This window comes from Amblyomma mixtum, chromosome 7 (genome assembly GCF_055824585.1).
Source record: "Amblyomma mixtum isolate Tamu chromosome 7, ASM5582458v1, whole genome shotgun sequence".
Taxonomy (NCBI): Eukaryota; Metazoa; Arthropoda; class Arachnida; order Ixodida; family Ixodidae; genus Amblyomma; species Amblyomma mixtum.
Genome location: NC_143018.1, coordinates 57,682,892 through 57,703,459, shown reverse-complemented (window position 1 = coordinate 57,703,459; position 20,568 = coordinate 57,682,892). Strand labels below are relative to the sequence as shown.

Genomic DNA, 20,568 nt, shown 5'->3' with positions numbered 1-20,568 from the left:
GGTTGTAAGGGCGTGACCCTTCAGGTCACGACCCCCAACACCTCTCCCTATGATTTAATAAATGTTTTCACCACCACCACCCCCACTGTGACGACTGGGATTCGGTTTCCGGGTCGTTCCCGTACACCCAAGTCTCGTGACCAGTGATCATGGTGTTGATGAAGTCGAAGTCGCTGTTTGTGGAATCCAGCATGTCCTGTGAGACTTCAACACGAAGCTGCTTTGCTCCATCGTGAGCAGTTTCGACGCGAATTTCGCCGCAACTCTCTTCATGGCGAAATCTTCGGCGATTATGAAATGTGTAGAAAAAGTGTGGATGCCCACCTCTTCCGCAATTTCTCGGATAGTCACACGACAGTCCCGCATCAACACAACGTTCACTTCGGCAATGACATCGTCATTTCGGCATGTTGATGGCCGACCGGAGTGTGGCTCGCTCTCCACCGATGTGCGGCCGTCTTTTAACCAGTTGCACCACTGCTTAATCTGTGTGCTGCTGTGTGCATCGTCACCGAAATACGTCTGAATATTCCGAATGGTTTCCACTTGGCTGTCGCCCAGTTTCTGGCAAAATTTGATGCAGTAGCGCTGCTCCTGTCGCTCCGCCATTTTCCTTGCAATAAAAAACCGACGAGAGCACTGCGCACTACCTCACTCAAACGCTGCGTCCGAGCGACACGCTATCGGCAGGCGGGAAAAAATTCGTGCATGCGCACGAGGGTTCAAGGTCGGCTGATGCAAGCGCGCTTGTTTCATATCCATCAAGTTTTCGCAAAAAAAAAAAAAAGGTCGGATACTTTTCTAAAAGACCTCGTATTCATGCGGGCGCATTGCATAAAAACCTGTACGTTCACTGAATAAGAAAAAGTGCTAGGGTTTTGACGTAGTTAAACCGAGAAGACGTGCGAAAGCATGCATGTTTAGCCTGGTTGGCTGATGGTTTTGCTTTGCTGGGACGTCTGAACGTCTGACGATATTAGACTCAGGTTAAATTCTGACCGAGGTTAAGCTGATCTGATCTTTTTGCTTCGCAGGTGGAAGTTGGGGAAGAAGACGACTGTGTGGAATGCATAGCGGGATAATGTGTTGCAGTTTAATACGAGGCATGATCGGCTGCGTCGATAACACCAAGTGCTTTCGTGCAGTGGCCAGCGAAGCTGATATGTTCGCGCCGCCGTGGGTTAAACACCAAGCCGCTCCATTATTTGTGTTTATTTTATTGCTGCATCTGCCAAGGTCACCTTCAAGGTCAAGCTTCCCACAAATTCAGTGAGCCGGTTAGATCTCGTGAAGTCGTGCTTTACGGACTAAAATCAGTTGAAAATTAGCGCATGTGGTGTCTTCTTCGTTTGGTCCTGTGTTTCTAAGTCTATATTTATCGTCTGTTCCTCTGTTGCACGTTCACGCAGGGTGCACGCTCGTCACTTAAAACCGGACAGGAAACGAACGGGTCAAGTTATATTCTAGGGAAAGCGTAATTATAAAGGCTTCGTTCATAAATGGCACGCATGTAGAAGTAAGAAGCTTCCCGCGGCCGGTCAGCGGCCGACCACTTCACGGCGCCTGCGGAGTCCCGTCGACGACGTGACCGCTCTGGCCAAAGTGACTCCGAAACGTCTGTCCCTTCATGAGCACGCGCTGTTACGAAATGGCTTCAGCGACCGTTGCCAAACCTTAAGTGCACGCACGTGTGCCCGTGACGCATGATGCAGCACGTTGAGTGCGAAGCTAACTGCTGGACGCTTTCGGCGCGTAGCTGTCAACGCGCAAGTTCATTCGCATTCACACTGCTACGCGTGTAAGCAACAACAACAAAAAAAAGAGAAAGGTTGCGAAAGCAATTACAGCGTCGCGCCGCGCTCCACGATTCCTTGTGTACACGCACTCGTACACGTCAGCTTGGACCAAGTGCACTTCTTCGCGCCATAAGGGCAAGAAAGGCTGAGAATTTTTCTTTACGGGGAAATACGATGTCGGCTTTGCTACTAATTTATAATAAGTCCCCTGCAAAACACGTTGAACGCCGAAGCTTGAAGTATACACGCCGACGTCATTCTAGTGCGAAAGCACTACTTTTCAATGGGCCCTGGAACTCTCCTGGACATCCCATAGACGTCCTAAAAATCCATAGGACGTTCAAGGGAGTTTCACAGTATCCATTGGGCTCACGAGGTCTAACCGGCTTGCCGACTTTGTGCGAAGCTTGACCTCGAAGATGACCTTGGCAAAACCTAGCATGGCAACAACCAATGCAGAAATAAAATAATACTGCCTCTACTGAGTTTCGAACCCCAGGCGGAGCGAACAGATTAGCTTCGCTGGCCACTGCAGGAAAGCAGTAGGCTATCACGCACCCGAACAAACCTCGAGTTAAACTGCGACACACTCTTGCGCTGTGCATTGTACTCTCAATCAAATTCCATCTCCGGCGCGAACAGATCGGAACACATTAACCTCGCTCAGAGCTTAACCTGGGTCTAACATCGACCCCAGACGTGCCGACGATCCAGAAAAACAAAACCATGAGCCAACCAAGCTAAACATATGCTTTCATACGCCTACTCGGTTTAGGTACGTTAAAACTCCACAATTTTTTTTCTCACTTCAGTCAGACCAGATGATTTTTACGTGCGATTTAAACTTCGTGTTTGGCGCATGAGAGACTCCGTTGCTTATGCGACAAAAAACTCATGTCTAGCGAACTTTACGCCTGAGAGCAAAAGGTGCGGGCTATATACCCTGAACAAAAAGGAGTAAAAAGAAGTAAGCTGTCCTCTAGCGCACACCTTTTACTCCCATTTTACAGTTTGGTTCATTTATGGGGTTTAACGTCCCAAAGCGACTAAGGCTATGAGAGACGCCGTAGTGGAGGGCTCCGGAAATTTAGACCACCTGGGGTTCTTTAACGTGCACTGACATCGCACAGCACACGGGCCTCTAGAATTTCTCCTCCAAAGAAATTCAACCGCCGCGGCCGGGATCGAACCCACGTCTTCCCGGTCAGCAGCCGAGCACCATAACCACTGAGCCACCGCGGTGGCCCCCCATTTTACGCCCATACAGGCGTATGAGAGACGGCGCACGGAAGATTCGGCGTGATTTCTCCAAGCTGCACTCCAACCTGCAGCTGCTACTTCGGTGCACAAGGGATAGCATTTCATCCCGATCAAGATGCCTCTGCCGAAAAACACCAACACGGATCCAAACAGGGTGTATACTACGTTGACGTGGCAGGGCCGTCGCCCAATGGATTCTACACGGCCGCAGTAGTTCACCAGGATCAATGCGTTAACGGGCTCTCCTTTCGAGCTCGAAATTCAGCACAGGCTGAGGAAGTATAGCCATTGCGCTTGCCGCCTCGGACTTGAATTCGAAGGTAATCGTGACAGATTCGCGTCGAGCCTGTCAACACTACCTGGCTGGCGAGATTTCACCTTTAGCCTGGAGTATATTAAAGCGCGCAGTGAGGGAATCGGACCTTTCGCCCAAACGCATAGTTTGGACTCCAGGCCATCAGGGCGTTAGAGGTAATGAGGCTGCGGACGCGGCTGCCCGAGCGCTTACCTACCGGGCACCTCACCCAGGCTCTTCCGGCTCGGAGATTGTGCAACCGCTTCTGCGGTTCAGAGAAATTCTGGACGACTATTGCGAACGCCATCGTCTTTTCCCGGTCCCTGCTAAGGGCCTGAGTAAAGCTGATGAGCGAACTCTGAGGCGCTTGCAGACCGACACTCTGTTGTGTCCTGCAATAATGAAACATTTCGACCCCAAAATTGATGGGCGCTGCCCTCACTGTGGGGAAGTTTCCGATACCTTCCACATGGTTTGGGCCTGTCAAAAGAATCCTTCCCTTCCCCCCAATCCTTCCCCTTCCCGAGAGGCATGGGAGGCAGCCCTGCTCAACTGCTCGGGGCTGGAGTCTCAAAGGGCTCTAGTCCAACGGGCGCGAGTAGCGGCCTCGTCCAGCGGGGTCCCGGACTAAGGACTCCACCTATGTAAAGGGCCATTTTTGGTCTGCAAACTCTCCTGTTGTTTATTAAAAAGTTTTCACCACCACCACCACGGCTGTATTGACAGCGATCCAGCCAGAGTGGCAACAGAACATCACCGCGACGGGTTTGGAGTCCTTTAGGGAACGTATAATAAACGCCGTGGTATTGATTTAAACTCTTCTTTATGCTTATAGATATTATTGCGTACGTAGCCCAGAGGTGTACCGAATTTTTTTTATCCGCATATATATAAGTGAGCGTTCCACAATGCAAAAATATTTAGACTATGGTCGGTCTCTACTACTAGAAAACAGCCTAACGGTACGGCCGACATGGAGAAAGAACACAGGACGATGCTGACTAGCAAAGCGAGGCAAGTTTTATTCATGAAGCGACCGCGTAATTAAGGGCATACGGGGCCCAACAGGCGCGGGAATCCCTGTTGTGTTGAGCATTTGCACTTTCAGGGACAGAGCCCGAACGTGTACATTGAGAACCTTGATTACATGCTGCTTCGCCGACATGCTTGTATGACTTGCACGACTTGTATGACTTGTATGACTCCTTTCCTGGCTATGTGAAAGTATTCCGAGATTTTCCTCGTCAGTTTCACTGGTTGGGAAAACAAAACGTTTTCGCAGTTGAAGACCAGGGTACATTGGTGACTATTGCAGCGCATCGCGATGTATGTGCTTTGCTTACTCCTAAGTGAAGATTCGCATTCCCTTAATCTAAGAGTGACCACTGTTATGTACTTTGTTTGGCCTCTGGACGTGGCCACATGAAATCGCAGAATCATTCCGCATAGCTCGGAGCGGACCATTACGTGCAAGTCATCAAACTGTATCGATGTGGATATTCTCCATGCATGTGCCTTTCTCCGAAAGCAAGATGATGAGTGTATTTATTTTGTTTTTGTTTGTGCACAATCGCGCTGATATGAGCCGCATATTTCTCGAACGAAGCTCACTTGCCATTCAGCTGTAGCTCCGTGGTCTTTGTTAGTTTATTTTGCCAAATATTTGCGCTATATTCTTGTAGCAATGGATTGTTAGGAGGGCACCCTTTGTTAATGTGGTGCTCGGTCCGATAAATAAAAACTTCGTCTGCATACTGCGTTCTTACGGGCTAGTTCGTTCGGCAGCGTAATGTAGGTCACAGTACGAAACGAAACGCGCGCAGTAGAATGAGCATGTGTCCATGTCCTCTGTGTCCTTGTCAGCAACGCGACTTCAGAATGTGCGTTAGTGCGAAAACACTCATACGCTCACCGACACCGACGAAGAATCTTGTCACCGTACGATCTTGCGCCGTTGCCTAGCAACCCGAATTACTACCCGAGCTTACCCGAGTTAAGCTCGGCAAAGTTCGGAGGAGTGTCGCGTCAGCTGCGCGAGACGCTGCTCGGGAAGAGCAACATGGGTCGCACTATCCCTACCGGTGGCTATGATAGAAACAGCCACCTGCCAGTGCAGTGGCGCATCGCTTAACCACTGCACCCCCTGCGCTGGTATAGCTGTATATGAGGACTCGCCGCCATCCATGAATGTTAAGTATAGATAATGACCAAATCTGCATATGTGGGCATTAACTAACTAAAGACATTACGTCATACCCTTAAGGCGGAGCTTAAGTGTCTCCTCCAATTCAAAAACGAACACCTGCTTACGCACGTCTACTTGGTTTAACTACGTTAAAGCACTACCAATTTTTATGCTTCAAGCAGCTCAGTGCAGAGAATTACTAAAGAACCTTCGGAATCCATTTCGCCTAGATTCGTACATTTGGTGCAAGAGATGTGTGCTAGAAATATATTTTGCACGCGACATCAACTTAGTACGGGGACAGACATCATCTGATGCCTCTGGCATCAGATGACGTCCAGAGGTCGCGTGCAGCGTGTCGTCTTAAGACCTCCAATTACCGGAGACTTCCTCTTCCACGTGGCTTCAGCCTATAGTGTGTCAAGTTCACCTTCCGTCCTTAAGAGGAGGGACCAGCATACCACGCTATGCACGGAAAAAATGCATCCGCCTAATTAGCCGCCCAACAACGAGCCGATCATGTTCCGTGTCGGGGACCAAGCAGCACCGGACCTAGCCCCTGAACGTGCAAACAGGAAACCAGATACGGGCGGCGCGAGCGCGCGCAGAAAGTAGGACGATGCCTCGTGTCCTTGGAGCGAAAGCGAAGTCATTGTGACCTTCGCACTTCGTCCAGGCTCGAGGGTTCAATAGCTTTGACCTTCGCCGCGGGTGAAACATGCTCGTCTTGGCGCAGCGTCTTCGCACTTTCGCCCCTTGTCTGGCTTTCCCCTCTTGCTTTTTACCCCGACTGGTGAACTCCCGGAGTCTTACCATTCCTGACACGCAGCCTTCCCCAGCAGGGGGTGTAGTGCGCGCTTGTGAACATGCGACGTGTAGTGATGTCCTCTGCAAGCGTAGCGTTGGCAAACACGTTGCACAGATATCTGTCTGGAGGACTTTCGTCAGGGCAACTGGCGTTTGCATCATAATGTGTTATAAGGGAGTAATTACTCATTGGCATCCACCCAAGCGCAGCCATACGGCTACAAAGGAAAGCTAAACAGCTTTCTCAGAAACTTCGTAGTTAAAGAAAAATTCGTCCTGGTCCGGGGTTTGAACCCGGGACCACCGCTTCACCGGAGCAGTCGCTGTACCGAGATAACCGGGACGGTAAGCTTATGGCAGGGCGAGAGCGCATTGATCAGTTATTGATTATATACAGTTATTGATTAATTCGCTCTCGCCCTACCATAAGCTTACCATCCCGGTTAGCTCAGTTGGTAGAGCGACTGCTCCTATGAAGCGGTGGTCCCGGGTTCGAACCCCGGACCAGGACGAATTTTTCTTTAACTACGAAGTTTCTGAGAAAGCTGTTTAGCTTTCCTTTGTAGCCGTATGGCAGCGCTTGGGTGGATTCCAATGAGTAATTACTCCCTTATTGCAAATTTACTCCACCTTGGGGGATTCCCCTAAACATTTGACCATCATAATGTGTTGCAACTAGAACTCCCTCGCTCACTTGCCGTCCTATCACATTGCTGCCTTTGTCAGAGTGAACCACAATGTACACATGCGGCCCATTGAATCGGAATCGGTTTTGGTTTTTGAGGAATGAAAATGGCGCAGTAATTGTCTCACATCTCGGAGGACACACGAACCGCGCCCTTAAAAGAAGGTAGGAAGGTGGGAGTGAAAGAGGAAAGAGAGCTTATTGATAATCGGCTTTTAGCGATCACGGAGTCCAGGAGGTCTCCTGGGAGAGGGCGGATAAATGGGAGAGGAGGTTGAGATCTGGGGCAGTTGTTGACGTCACTTGTTCACCCCTGGAGCGGCCGAAAAGTCTGGGAGGACTTGGATGTCCTTCATGCATCCACTAAGTTGTCCCCAGTCTGACGTTTCACAAATTCGCCCAATTGGTAAGTTGCTGGACTTTCCGCTTGCTTGACATACCTGTCGCCTGTTCTTTTTTTTTTTGGGTCATTATCTAAATCAAATTATGTAAGCTCCTAGCTTATAGGATAGCGGAAAAGGATACCACGACTATAAATGCCGCAACGTTTTCAGCGTCGCGGAAGCCATACTCCGTCTCACAGCTAGTCACCACCTGAATGAAAGCCACACGTGACGCAGCAAACCATGGACTGCATACTTCGTGTGGAAGTGCGTTTCGTGACTCCGGGTCCTGATTGGGACGCAGCAGCTCTCTTTCTCAACGCTTCAATACCTGGGAGAGTCAAGAGGACGCCATACGGTCCCATGCAATGAAGGTGCAAGTCGTAGATAATGTGGTAACGCTAGAAAATCGTAAGCCGTCTATGTTGAGCTCGGACGCGGTAAAAAAAGTCGTTGAAAAAAAGGCCCAGTGGACGCCACGACGTCGACGAGGAACTGCCCGAGGTATTTCGCAACGGCATCTCAACGCCTGCCTCACGAGCTGCTGCTCAGTGCCCGCGTGACGCAGACTGCGTGTAGTCAGAACACCATGCGAGCAACGTGTCCGTCTTCGTCACTGCTCGAGCACTAGCCAAGACACCCGTTTTCCTCTTTAGCTGTCATAGCGGCAGACGGGAGGTCGTGTACTGCCCGCGACGTTCTCTTGGAAAGGGAAGGTTCATCACCGCAAGCACATCTCGGAACCTATAAACTAACATGACGCCGAAATTTAGTTCTTCGGTTGACCTGCGTCAGAAGCAAGATGTCTGGTGCTAGAGGTTATTGACAGTGCCTAAGGCAGCCACACGCAAGTAGCATGCACTTGCCCCACAACGTGTTTTGTTAAGCGAACTCTCTTCTACTGTGGGCCCTTTCTTTTATGTTTCACCCATTAAGCGTGACACTTCGAAGATCGTGAGCGCAATAGCAGTCACCACCTGCAGAGCGAGATTGATCACCTTCTACCTCGGTATAGGACTTGTGCCTGCAGGAGTGCATTTTTTTGGAAACCAACTTTAGGACATGCTAGACGTGTTAGCAATGTTTGAAGAGCAGAACTATCGAGGCAAGTGAGACTGCTGCAGGACTGGTTAAGCCTTGCGTGCCTAAGTGAAGGTGCAGAATGTTTGGATGAGGTCAGCGCCCGTCCTGTGTACTTGTTTCTTTCTGTGTCCTCGTTTTTTGTAGTGCTGCAAAAACTTCTTCAAGAAAGTATGCATTAAAGGTGCACTGACCGGAAACATTTGCATTCTCTCTGACATACCGGTTTCTTATACTGCGGCTTAACCCCGCGCCGTGGCGAAGTAATATAAATGAATCTTTCTCTGTGGAACCTAGTGGCATTGTTCTGACTCCGACCCAGTGCCAGGACCCCACCAACGCGGAATTACCTCGGCAAATATTGGCTCCTATCATCTATAGTCGGAACCTCTGGAATCAGGGCTGCAGATATCATTGCTCAGGAAGCTAGGTCATTACGTCATCAGTGGCTGCTACAAATGACGAGAATCTTGCCAGGAACTTAGTGTTACACGGGTCTCTCGCAGGAGAAAGCTACTCTCATGTATCGCTTGCTGCACCGACTCCGCCTATACGCCAACATGGCTACACAAGATCCATGCGGACTTCAGGTTGTAACGTGCGACCTCTGGCAAAGCGAAACTTTTCGAAGGGTGAAACGAGCCACTCCAAGGCACTCTGAAAAATAAAGAAATAGCTAAGTGCAGTATTTGTCAAGCAGAAAGACGCGGGTTCGATGCCGGTTGCGGCGGCCGAATTTCGATGGAGGCGAAATTCTAGAGGCCCGTGTACTGTGCAATCTCAGTGCACCTTTAAAGAACCCCAGGTGGTCGAAATTTCCGGAGCCCTCCACTACGGCGTCCCTCATAGCCTGAGTCGCTTTGGGACGTTAAATCCCAATAAACCAAACCAAACCAAGTAGGTGTGAAATGTAGTTTCTTAGAAGTTGATTTTGCTTTTTGGTGTTTATTTTTTTTATTCTGGTCCTCCCGCAACAGGAGTATATGATATCTTGCTCACAAACGACTACAATGTAGACGCCTTCACGTATTAATAGTTTAGGCAATAGCAAGTATTCATACTGTCTTCGTAATTCAAGTACATGGACATGATCGTGTGTTCAAGACTAGAAATGCAGCAATGTTTTTTTCTGTGATAACTCTGCTTTTATAAATGAAATTATTGTTGAACGAAAAAAATTACCATTTAAGTATTTAATGTAAAATGGACAAATGTTTTACGCTTTTATTTTTCACAGAAAGGCGCAAAGATAGGCTAATATGGAGGGTACGGTCACCTAGACATTTACCGGATATTTAAGCGTGATGTAACTGCTTGCTTGGTTACACAGCTGCGTGCAATACACACAACTTAAGTAGGTGCAGGCTTCTTCCAGTTCAGGGGTTCGTCAGGCACATGCGTTAGGAAAATGGGACCTGTCATTGTTGTCGGCTATGCCGCCATGGCGGCTCAGTGGTTATGGCGCTCAGCTGCTGACCCGAGAGGCAGGAATTCGATCCCGGCCGCGGCGGTCGAATTTCGATGGAGGCTAAATTCTATAGGCCCGTATACTGTGCGATGTCACTGCACGTTAAAGAACTCCAGGTGGACGAAATTTCCGGAGCCCTTCACTACGGCGTCCCTCATAGCCTGAGTCGATTTGGGACGTTAAACCCCCATAATCCTATAAGTAGAATGGAGGCGAAATTCTAGAGCCCCGTGTACTGTGCGATGTCAGTGCACGTTAGAGAAGCCCAGGTGGTCAAAATTTCCGGAGCCCTCCACTACGGCGTCTCTCATTGCTTGAGTTGCTTTGAGATGTTAAACCCCCATAAACGAAACCAAACCAATCCCTCTCTCATCAAAGCAGGCTGCCCTGTTAGACCTGCTGGCGATGCAGTTGAGCCACTACGCCAAGGCTTCCTTTAGTTCAGGTCAAAACTATGGGTGCGCAGAGCATACATAACTAGGGCGCGGGAATTTGCCGCTGTCAGCATTTGTAAACTCGCGCTGCAAAAACATTATTGAATGCCCAGACAAAAATTTCTGTTGCATCTGGACTCGTTGGTGGGGGATTTTAGGAAATTAACATGCTTACGTGTTATCTCCACTCTGTTTATTTTAACATGAGAACTGTCTGTTGACATGGCCTTGATACACCGGGAGATGATGATGATGAAAACGTTTTATGAGGGGAAAGGGCTAGAAAGAATTAAAGGAAGGTGGTTAGGTCCTCAGTCCAGGGTTCCGTTGGCAAAGGCCGCTGTCCGTGCTCTTTTGGACGAGGCCGCGTGGACCCTCGAGGTCCGAGCCGGGCAGGGCTACCTCTCATCCTTTCAACGTTGGCTGTTCTATTAAATCTACAGAACTACTAGCCTGGCAGGCCCATACCACGTGATATAGGTCTGCGTATCGGCCACAGAATTTGCACTCTGATTTAATGCTTCCGAATTTGTGGTGTGACTTTCAGCCGGATTGTTGAATGACATAGTTTGCAGTTGTCTGAGATGATTCCCTCCGAAAGCTACAGACCAACACTTACAACAACCCACGAAGACTACATGCCATAGACCCGGAGTCATTGACTCACAATGCAAATACTGCGGAAAGAAGGCGGACCTGTACCATATGGAATGGGCCTGCCAACGAAATCAGGCGATCACTGTTAATAACCAGCCAACGCGGGAGGGGTGGGAGGCAGCTCTGTCCAGCTCGGACGAAAAGAGTCAAAAGCAACTCATCGAAAGAGCCCGGACAGCAGCCTACTCCAATGGGGTTCCGGACTGAGAGCTCCAACCGCCGCTATAACCTCCTAAACTATATCATTAAAATATTTTCACCACCGCCTACTCATTTCTCCAAACCATTACACGAGAGGTTATTCTAGTTATTTATTCGCATGTCGTGTGGATAAGGTCAACACTACATGCGAACAAATAATTCAGATGACCTCGCGCATAATTAGTGGGAAAAGATTCTTTTCGCCTAATTCGCACTCATATATATAGTAGATGAGTAGTATGTGGTTCGATACCTTCGGCTGAGCAAGCGCGATTTAAATAGCTTTAACGTAATAATCAGAAACACGTATACACCAGTAGAGATGTTACGAGCGCGAGGCGTTGGCTTCGACAAGTACAGTGTTATCACGCGCTCACAAGCTAACCACGCTTATTTGAAATGTGACGGCTCGAGCCCCAAGCTTCGATAGCATACATCGTACAGTGGTGTGAGGCTTTGGACGGCGTCCACAGAAATTAACACAATAACTTGCATCTGAACATAAGGTTGGAAAAATGCACATTTGTTCTTAATGAAGGTTTTAAGTAACGGTAGAATTTTAAAAGGCAGATCACTAACATCCAGCAGCGTGCCTTGCATTCCGGATGTAGAGACTGCGCTGGTAGACCTCATGGGGCCGCCAGTGTGGCGGATCTCTCTCTTATACATGACGTCGAGTCTGCTTGCTCGGGACCACGCAGAGTGATAGAGAAAGCAAGGGAAAGAAAGACCATACATTGAGATCGCTTAGTCTTTGATTTAGCCGATTTCTTGCCGAAGAAAGGAAAAAAAGAAAAAAAAAACGTTCTCTTGAGCTGCGTGGCTCATCTCACGTACGATGCGGGGGGAAAGGGTCAAAGGTGAGCGCTGCGCTATGACGTCGCTCCTCTCCGCAGACCGCGAGCGGGAGAGACACAGATGTCAAGTACGTATATACATACCTCCACGTGACCACGTTCACGTGCTCTTCAACTTTCCGCCGAATTCTAAGAACTGACTCTAAAATGGGGCTAAAGCGCCAACGATGAGATAAAAAAATGAGAAGTGAGAGGAAAGAGACAGAAAGAGAGAGATAGCGCGAACGGAGGGATCCAGTAGGAGCGGAACTTTTTTTCCGGCGAAATCCCGCGCGCGGGCCGCTTCCTCGTCGGAAGAGGGGCTCCCGGGGTTCCTCGCGGCGGCTACGGGGACCGGGGTCAAGGCGTGGCGTCCTTGAGGGCTACCTTTCACCGCCGTTGCAGTCGCCGCGGCAGCCGCTCACTTCCACTCGGCGACGACGACGACGCAAACCGGCTTGGGCGTCGAGGGCGAGGGCGGCCGTGTCGTCGTTCCGCTAACCCAATTCCAGCGGCTCGACTCCGCGGCAGCTCGGCCGCGTCCTCTCACTGTGTGTGCGCCGGCCCCTTGGATAGCCGCCGTCGACGCCGGAGAGGGGATCTCCACACGAAGGTGGGTGCGCGGCGCTGCTCCTTCGCGCGGCGGCAGAGCGACGACGGCGCGGAATCGCTGCGCTGCTCCTGGAAGATGCGCGATGAGGGGCCCGGTCGGATAGAAGCGCGCTGCTTGCGATAGGATGAGAGGAGAGGAAGATGTGAGGCGTGATTTCTCTACGAGATGATGCTGAGTGACCGTGCTTTAAGGACTGTGTGCCTTCGGCCGGAGAGTCACGTCCGGCACCGGGTAGGAGCGAGGACCTGCCGATCAGTTACCACGCTTGATCATTGCGCTCGAACAGTTATGCCTGAAACCATCATTTTTCCAATCTATTAGGCGGCCAACGCTTGCATGATTAGTGTAAGGAGCATGACAAATTAGCTGTTTAGAGCGGGATGCATCCACATAAAGTTGCTTCGGTGGCAGCAACGTTGCTTGCAATGCAGTGTATAGAAGTAGTGCGGACTATGTGAGACGCGCTTTAATAGAAGTAGTGTGGACTATGTGAGATGCGCTTTAGAAAACATCGCTAAGTTTATGATGCCGATGCCTGAACAGTTTGTACACCAAAAAAAAAAAAGAAAGCCAGTTTGAAATGAGTCGGCTCCGGTTGTTTTACGGCACACACGTGTTTTATGGACTACGTATACGACTAGAGCGGCACCGTTCGCTCCTCAATCGCTCGTCCACACGGGAAATGCTGACTCGCGAGATACGGAAATCGAACCTCTCCCATCGTCTGCACGACGAGGAAGGAGCCAGGCATCTCTCTTCGCTATCGGGGGGACGTGCTTTACCGAGGGCTGCCACGGCTGTTCGGCGTAGCCTTCCGAGGAAGGCTGTGGTTAATCCGCGCAGTGCAGTGCTCGAAGGAGGACAAGGATGAAATCAATATGGTGGAACACAACGCCAGCTCCTCGCTGTTGTTGGAGGTACACGAGCTTCGTGGCAAATGCTTCGGCGTTCGTGTGTGGCGTTTTCTTTTTGCTGGATAATCAGCCGAATGTGCCGCGGGCTTAAATGGGACAAGGATGACTCTGCGACGCGTTTGTCCACGTACGGGATGACTGCGGCTTTCTTCGCTACTTCGTCATCCCTTTCGCGCTGAATACGTATTCTGCCAACAGCCGGAGGTTATAACAATTATTTCCAGTAACAACCTCAACAGCATCGAAGGCTTTCGCTGATTATTGGGGTATTTGCGAAAGCAGCACGGACTATCCCAGCGGCAGCTGAGATTTGCGTATGAGGCTTGGCCCTCGTTGAAAATCTCACACTATACCTTGTGTACTATCAGCAACGAATGAAACGCTAACAAGAAAACTGAGGTGGCAACAAAAACACCATCATATTAGCTCCTGGGGAGCAAATACAAGCGAGGTTGATTAACACTTCTGGAGAAGGACTCTTCACGCGTTCGAAGTGAAATGACTCTCCGCTAGTTCTAAGGTTCCCCTCGCTAAAAGCTTCTTATTTTGCCGTTCGTGGCTCAGTTGTCTTGTTCGCGCTTGATTCGTCGCTGATAGTACGCGTCCAGTCACATAAATCCCCGCACGGACGTGAAAACGGGAGTCCCGAAGATTTCGCATTTCTTGTTTTACCTTCTCGCCCGAGCAAGGTCTTGCTGAAGAAATGCCGCCAGGCACCAAAAACAGCTGCGCACTCAATCTTCGTTAGCAGCGAGACAGAAAGTTGCTTCCGGATGCGGCTTTAGCGGGGCTCCTTGCGACCGGCTAACTACACCGGACTAATCCAGGACAATGGGACGCACTAGGAAGAAGACGCTTCCGGCGTATTCGGATTACTGGTCGCGTACGCTGGGACAGTAAATAACACACAGAAAAGGAGAAGATTGTAGCTTCCGTGGTCGTATTCCGATTCGCGCGGATGAACAACACGAACTCCGTTCGTCATCGCGCAGCCGTGTAAGGAAGCCGCTGAGGGTGTATGGTGAATGACTGTGCCGCGCGAGCGGTGTGCCCTTACCGCCGTGGCTGCCCACGGCCCTCCGCGTGTGTGGGCCGAAATACGCGTGTCCCCTACGAAGGCCGGCAACGTGTGCGCGACAAACAGCGTCGAGTCTGCCGTGGTTTCGCCAGCGCGATTTCGACGAATACGCATGTGCTACGTGCGATAGCGAGGACATTTACACTTGCCGGTTAAGGTTCGAGATGAAGAGCGTCGCCATTTAAGGGTAAGGTCCACGGTGTCCCAATCAACATTAAAACTCCCATAGACGTCCTGCGGACGTCTAGGCCGTCTTTAGGACGTCTACAGGACGTCTACAGGACTTCCAAGGAAGTTTCAGTGTCCATTGGGGAGCTGCTAATTTCAACTGGTTGTTTCGAATTCTCTAGTGATTACAGAGCTCTTGGATTACAATCGTGTCGCTCAGTGACAAATGTGATAGGTACCATATGCAAATACAGTTGAACTTCGTTATAACGAAGTTGTAGGGGCCCGGCGATTGTTTCGTTATAGCCCGTGTTGTTGATCGCGCTTCCGAGGGGAATCGTCATTCTTTCCTTATATCCATTATTTAGATATAAATAGTTTCTTTATAGTGAGGTTCGTCTGTAGCTTTACGACGGAATCACGCTTTGATCCCACGGTGTTCAAAGCAACATGCATAGGTATCACGCGGTTATGTTAAATTCTTATTCTATCCACGCTGGCCTTGGCGTCTTTGGCTTGCGATCTAGTTTCCCCGGAGCTACTGGATTGAATGAACATATATTTATATCTGTGGTTTGGGCACTGGTGAAAAAAAAATTAAGGAAAGAGCTAACTTGATGCTTTCCAGCTGTCCTCCGATAATCCTTCGAGAATACATTTGCACACTTAACATGTTGTGAAGCTGTGCAAACACGAGATAATTTGCATAGTAAATCGCAGTTTATCTTTCGTCTACTCGTTTTCAACCGGTATATAAGCTATACCGGTGCCCTTGAGGGAGTGTGGCCAGCAACTTGACGCCTGTTAGTACCCAGTGCGTCCACTATGCATGAAGTCGGGCATGCAGAGAAAGCTTATTACTAATTCTGCGCACCAATATTTGCACTCATCACGCTGACGCAGCTAAATACAGCACGATGGCCGTGCGAGGCTTCAGAATGCTTCAGCCGCTGTCGCAGTGTAATATTTTACTGGAGCTTGCCGATAGCGCTGCCATCTTCAACACCGAGATGGTATACCCGAAGGTCCCATAGTAACGGAGTGGGTTACATTGGAATGCGCAATAGCAGGGGGAGGCTGAATAAAAGGGGGGGGGGGGGGAGGGGGGGGGAGCGCTGATGAGACTGGTAAGGTTGCGGGGGTACGGTGGCCTCAGGTGGCACAGGACAGGGTTAATCCGAGATCATTGCGAAACGCTTCTGTTTTTTGTTTTGCAGTGGATGAAAATGGGCAACGTATGATCTTCTATGCTGGACTGTTGCTGTCACAGTAGCTTCCCTACGCTGCCTCATCGGGAGGCGTGGACGTAACTCGTCTGCGTGTGATACAGATGGAGTCTGTAAAAGTCTCCGTCGACTTACGATTTCCCAGTGAACACAGCTAGTAACCCGCGCCTCGGGGCGAGCATTTGGCAAGGCAGCGACCACTGATGTGTTCAAATAGTGTGCACAAAAGCGTATGCATCGTACGAGGCGGCTTAAGGCGACGCTTGAAATCCGTTGATGCCTTAGTGCAGGCGAAAGCATGCGTGAACACCTTATGAGTGTTCCTGATTACCGTATACCGCGCTTCATTGCAAATGAGGCACTCTACTGCGGGGTTGGCTGGCTGCGCTTGCTTACAGTGGTGCCTTTTTGCACGTGTGCCACTATGTATTGCTTCGATTACACCTGAGTGACGTTTTCCCACTGTCAGTCCTTGTTATGCTGCAGTTTTGATCCGTTAGAGTGAGCTTTCGCAGAGTCGGTTAGTCCTAGGAGCAGAAGTTTCCTTTTGCATTGGGCTTGCAAAGCAGGGTCGAGACGATATTTTTCTCTTTGTCCGATGTTTAATTTCTCTTCCTTTATTTTTTTTCTCCTCTTGAAGTAGTCGGCATAAGGGGACCATCTTTAGCTTGTATATAACAATCAAATCATATTAATTCATGGTTTATTAAAAATATTAGAACATGTAAAACATGGAGACAACGGTCCCGAAGACATAGGACTATACATGGACCCTCGGTGGAATCGGAGGCCATCTGAGAAAGCAATAATTACAGGCACAGCAGAGTGGTTACAACACAAAAGAAAGCTCAATGCAATAAAAACGTCCGAGGAGTTTGAACAAAACGAACAGTATAAAAAGACGTGATGGCATCTGTTCAAACACGCTCTTTATTCTATTTGGCGATATGACGTATGCAGCTCAAACTTACACGCTCTTTATTTTTTCTGGAGATATTTTGACGTACAACTCAAACCCACGCTTCACACAGCACTCTACAAATTGGAAAAGACGAAAACTATTGAGAGGAGGGCTTTTAACGTGGGCGGGTGTATGAGCGTACCAGCCAGCCATATTAAAAAGGGGGCTGCTCTCTACACGCTTACAGGCGTCGCGCAGAAGCACGTCCTCTGAATGCTTACGCAATTACCGCGCCGGCGTAAGTGCGGTAATGTACTAAAACATCGCATTTATAAGAGGCGTGTCCGCTATCCGAACCGACCGTAGTGAAGGCAGGAGGGTAGGCAATCACGGCGAGACGGGACGACGTCCCTCTTCCGGAATTAAATAGCCCTTGATCGCTCTGAGTCGCCGCGGCGAGTGCGTTCGTTGTACCGAGTTGTTACGCAATAACGCGAGCGTAGCTTCCCCGGAGGAGTTCGCGCGATCGGTCATCGTTACAACGCCACCATCATCATCATAATCGAGGCGGATTCTCACGTCACTGGAGCGCCTATGCAAAGTGCCTTTGTACTGGAGGAATGCGAGTCCTTGCGAAATTCGTATACGAATTTCTTTGCGGCGTATTGGAAGAGAAGAACGCGAAATCATTTTGGCGTTTAGGCGCCCTGAAATGAGGTGAAAGTGACCCGCGGAGACTACTCGAAGAGCCGACGACCTCGTCGAGACGATTAGGAAAACCTTCCACCGAGTACTGTGCAGCGAAAGGCGAGATTGGTTTCAAGCGTGTTTTCCGACGGACTGTTCTGCGTCACTCATTGTGCCGCTTTCTGAAGAGATTGATACAATTTCTGACAGTACTGCCCTTCACTGATACCACGGGATAACCATTTGTATATTTCTACGTCACGAAAGAACTCTTAGATACCCAAACAAAGCAATAATTTTCATCGCCGATATTTTTTTTTAGAAAAAATCTTTATTGGGCTATCACATGGGCTCGAGCGCTTGCACAAATGACCGTCTACATTTTCAAAGGCAGTCACTGCATCTGCGTTGCCGTTCCATCAAAAGTTGTCGCATACATCCTCATGGTGTCTTTTGGCAAGGCTTCCTAACAATGCACACAAGTTTTAGTCGACCAAATACTGTTGTAATGCGGCCGTGTAGTAGCTAATACAGAATGTAGCCTCGTGTAATTGGTATAGTATACGACCCTAGATACGATAGTCCCTGCATACTTGCACGTACTATACTACATATGGCGCTCTCTGTTTACTTTCATTCTGAAGGGGAAAAATATCTAGAAAGAATGTTCACCACATTCAAATCAGGGTGGAAGCACGGATTTTAGCTGCGTGGAATACGACGATCAGCGGGCAGTGCCGCGGGACAGAGCACTCGCGCTAGGTGAACAGACAACGGACTATTTTGCTCGGGGTTGATACCCGTCGGATTAGTGCTTACGTACTAAAACACAGCGGGAACAAGGACGCAGAACGAAGAAAAGTACGCAACACAGGCGCTGTCTCGCAACTGCCCAGCTAGCCCAACTGGCCCGACTAGCCTAACTAGCCCAACTGGCCCAACTAGCCCCAACTGACCCAACTAGTCCATCTGGCCCAACTAAATTAGCCCAGCTTGGCCCAACTAGCCCCAACTAGCCGAACTGGCCCAACTAGCCATGCTACTGCAGCAAGTACCTTTGTTTACGGCATGATATGTGGCCCCACGTTCGATGTGGTATATGGCAGCACGGCGTCTGCCGTAGGTGGCGCTAGCGTTGAGCGCCCCGGGGGTGAGAACGGTGTCCGCTCGTGCCAACCGGAACGAAAGGTGCCTCCTGAGCGCGACAGGGCCTTCGCAATTCAAGGCGAGATCAAGCGGCGGCGGCGGCGGCGGGCCAGGCAGAGGCATCTCTCGCGACGAAGAAGCGGGGAAGAGGAGGAGAGTGCACCGGACGTCCTTGGATGAGGAAGAGCGTGCAGCCGCTGATCAGTATTCCGGTCAGTGTCTTTTGTCCCGCTAGGGCCGGCGGCGTTGACACGTCCAGCTCAGCGGACGTCGTCTCCTTGCCCGCCGTCATTGTGCGCTACCCTCCCAGCATCACGTGCAGCAGGCCATGCTTGCTTGCTTGGCTGTTATGTGTTCTGCGTGTGCGCGTTATCGCCGATGCGAAGAATCCCGTGATGTGTGCGGATCCAGAGGGACTGTATCTTTCGCGAGGTCACTACTCGACCTCCGCAACCACTTCTTGATTTTTACTTCTTTTTGATTCGAGCTGCACGTGTCGTGGCGTTCTGGGATGGTAAAGTCTGTAAGGAAAGTGTCCAGATACACGCCGGACCAACTACGCCTGCCAGATGATAGGGCCGTTCCGCGTACGTAAAGGGCTGGCTGTCCAGGTGCTTGAAGATCACGGGGACAAGCCTGTTTTCATAACAGTGGACATAACTGATGATGGGGATGGTGTGATGTTTACGATGTCCGCTGCTTTCCTAGTCGTGCATAAATAGCGGTACAGGATTAGAGGAACACATTATACTGATGTATCCAAGCATGTCGCCGAAATAAGCCGAATGGAGGGCTTTAAATCAATTACACTCATCCCAACTTGAATAATTTGGAAATCATACCATTGATATGTTCTGAGTGCTAAATAAAAACGCTAACGTAGCACAGCAGGAACTGAACTAACTATCAAGCTTTATAGACAGCAACCACAACAAGAAAAAGCTTCTTTAAGCCACGATGGCAAACATGTTACGAATAAAGACGCGCGAGTCCTAGGCTCGTATTTAGCAGTATCATTTAATGAACGACGACATACCGCGACCGTCGCTTACGACCGAAGATTCCATTGCTCGGTTGCTTCGTCCCACTGTAACTACTTTCGCGGCCAAAGGCTCTGTCGCTTTATCGCACGTGACGACTCGCTGAGGGTACCGGCTACGTCTCGCTTTTCACATTACACAACGTTGCGTTCGGCAGAGCAGAAAAATGGTTCAAAAACTCTCACATCTCGAGTGATCTCCGTGTCGAGGTGAGTCGTGAAAACCAATTGCGGTTTCCTCGTCAATTGCGCAATCGCTCCTCGCACTCGGTAACGGTGTAGACCGTAGCAATTAGCGAAGCGAGCGCTCTGCGGCGTAACGAAGGCGGCGTCGAGCGAGCGGCAGTCCCCACCGAAAAGCTATTTCGTCAGCGTAGGCGAAGAAGCAGCACCTGCGAGCGGAATTGTTCACCAGAACCATTTTCCCCGCGTCTCAAAATCAATCCCTCCATCGCCTCAACGCGCGCTGGCTTCGTCTCCAGCGCCGCTGTGGCTTCTTTGTCCAGGCGGTCAGCAGCAGCAGCAGCAACGCTCGAAGAACAGCTGCTTCGAGTCATCCCCAAGCAACGGTCATTGAGGACAGTGGTGGAGTCCGCGCCGACACTCGACTCTTCTTCCACTTCGCCTCTGCTCGTTCCGTGTCTTATTTACATTAGCGGCGACTCGGCCGCATCGTTAACCTAACACGAGGATTGAGCAAAGCCTCTCT

At 50.0% G+C, this 20,568-nt stretch overlaps 1 protein-coding gene and 1 non-coding gene across 2 annotated transcripts in view; both read left to right on the top strand.

Moving 5' to 3' along the window:
- Positions 1 to 6,780: 6,780 nt before the first annotated feature.
- On the top strand, positions 6,781 to 6,854 carry TRNAI-UAU (transfer RNA isoleucine (anticodon UAU)). The gene has a single exon. It is a non-coding gene; the product is annotated as a tRNA-Ile (tRNA).
- Positions 6,855 to 12,430: 5,576 nt separating this feature from the next.
- Positions 12,431 to 20,568, top strand: part of LOC149336160 (immunomodulatory peroxidase-like) — a 99,016-nt gene continuing 90,878 nt past the window's right edge. Inside the window, exon 1 of the mRNA XM_089552658.1 lies at positions 12,431 to 12,700. The gene's annotated coding sequence lies outside the window, so the exon portion shown is untranslated. The remainder of the gene's footprint in view (positions 12,701 to 20,568) is intronic.